Raw genomic sequence first — 2,087 nt, forward strand, 5'->3', positions numbered from 1 at the left:
GCCACCAGGATTTCAGCTACCAGTAGGGTCACCCATGGTGGACAGGTCTCAGCGGAGCTTCCAGACTAGAGAGACTAGGAAGAAGGGCCTGGCCACCCACTTCCGGAAAAAATGGCCATGAAAACTCTGTGAACAGCAGCAAAGCCTTGTCTGATACACCATCAGAAGGTGAGAGGACAGGGCGAAAAGCTGGAGCAGCCTTCCACTCCACTGTACACAGTGTGGCTAGGAGTCAGAATCCACCTGATGGCATTGACAACACAGATTATCACAGGATTATCACAAGGACAAAATAAAGTACCTGCAAATTACTTAGTACAGTGTCAGACACAGATGAACCATTAACGGTAGCTCTTACTATTAATTATTAAGACTAAAAGCTGCATAGCTTTTCCTTTATAAGCTGGAAAGTAAAATTCTTTGGAATTTATAGCTTATTTTCTCTGATTTGCCTAAGGTTTCATTTTGAAAGTAAGCTTGAAGTATTCTGAAAAGGAAAGCAAATTAGGCACAAGAAAACATGATGTCTTTATTTGATTTAAAAAATTGTTTATTTACAAAATTCAAAACTCTATCATCGGACTGATATTTTAAATATTTTGAAAAGATGTTTAAGAATCTATCTTCTTTCCAGTATCTTTTCACTCATTACAAGTGCCTATGTTTTGATAAATTTCCTATGATGCTCAGCTCAGAAAAAACCAAATGGAAAATTCCCTTCCCTGTTCTTACAAGGCACCAATAAAAGTATGAAGATACCCTATTAACTGAAGGAATTATTAACTGTCCAGTGATTTTTGTTTATAATGTCAAATAACTGGTTTTATTGATTTTATAACCAAACTTATACTATGTTTTTAAAAAATGACAAAACATGAATGTCTATCAATGAGTCACAAAGGATCTGCCCGGTTTCAATAGTTCCATTCTTGGAACAGCACCTTCATGCACGCTGCCCACAGTCCTTGACATCTTGTCAATAACATATCCTCCAGAGGGGGCAGAATCTTGATGTGGTCAAGGTCAATCTTTCGAACATTCAAATACAAAATGGTTAAAAAGTCTTCTCAGCATTTTGTTATTATAAAAGAAAACTCATTATCATGCTTTTCTTCCTTCTCTGAAACTATGCTATTGGGTTATTATGGAATATAGAGTTTTAATATTAATACGAAACTTCCACTTCTTTTTAAACCATATGAAAATTTTTAATTCTCTACTTCTGCAGCTTATCATTAGCTACTATATATTTTTTCTCTGAGAAAGAAATTTCTCTTAGAGAAAATGATCAGAAAAGATTTATATTTTATATCTTGTTTCATGGCCATTTCCACTGGAGCATACTTCTTCTCAACAGTAGGACAGCAGGGGTCCGGGCATCTCATTTTCCTTAAGGCGGCAGTGAAGCAGTTAATCCACAGCCGCATTCATCAGTGAGTTTTGTCTCTATTTGACCAGCAGTAAAAAGATTTATCTTTCAATTATCAAACTATTTTTCCCAAGTGTCAAGAAGTTATACTAGTGTAAAATAGATTAATGTAAATATAAAAGTAATTTTTGTCAAGCAAAGTTTGGAATTAAAAATAGGGCAGTAAGTTAAACATCTGCTTTAAACGACCCCATGGGCTGGGTGAAAAGGCCCGAGGAGAGAGGGCGATGGAGCTGGAGACGGATTCTGGGACCCGTCAGGCATCACATCGCCAATTTTTTTACGTTCTGGCACAACAATTCTGAAAAGATCTGGACAACCAGAGCAGCGAGCCGCCCTCCCTTACTTTGACGACCTCCCTGGGAACGATTCGTCTAAGTCTTTCCGGGCACACCAGGAAAATCACTGAAGAGCCACGCGGTCGGGCGCGAACTCAGAGCTTTCTTCAAGCACACACGACCTTTCCTCCGTCTCTTGTGCTGCTCGTCTCAACCCAGCCAGAACCCAGCCGAGTTTATTCACACCCCCGCGCACGCGGGGAGAGCGCCGGAAACGCCCTCTTTCCATCCCTCGCAAACAATTATCTCCGCGCGCAGAAGGACCTGATCCCGGCCGGCGCGCGGGCGGGGGGCGGGGGGCGCGGGCAGGGGCGGGCGGC

Source organism: Equus caballus, chromosome 2 (genome assembly GCF_041296265.1).
Source record: "Equus caballus isolate H_3958 breed thoroughbred chromosome 2, TB-T2T, whole genome shotgun sequence".
Taxonomy (NCBI): domain Eukaryota; kingdom Metazoa; phylum Chordata; class Mammalia; order Perissodactyla; family Equidae; genus Equus; species Equus caballus.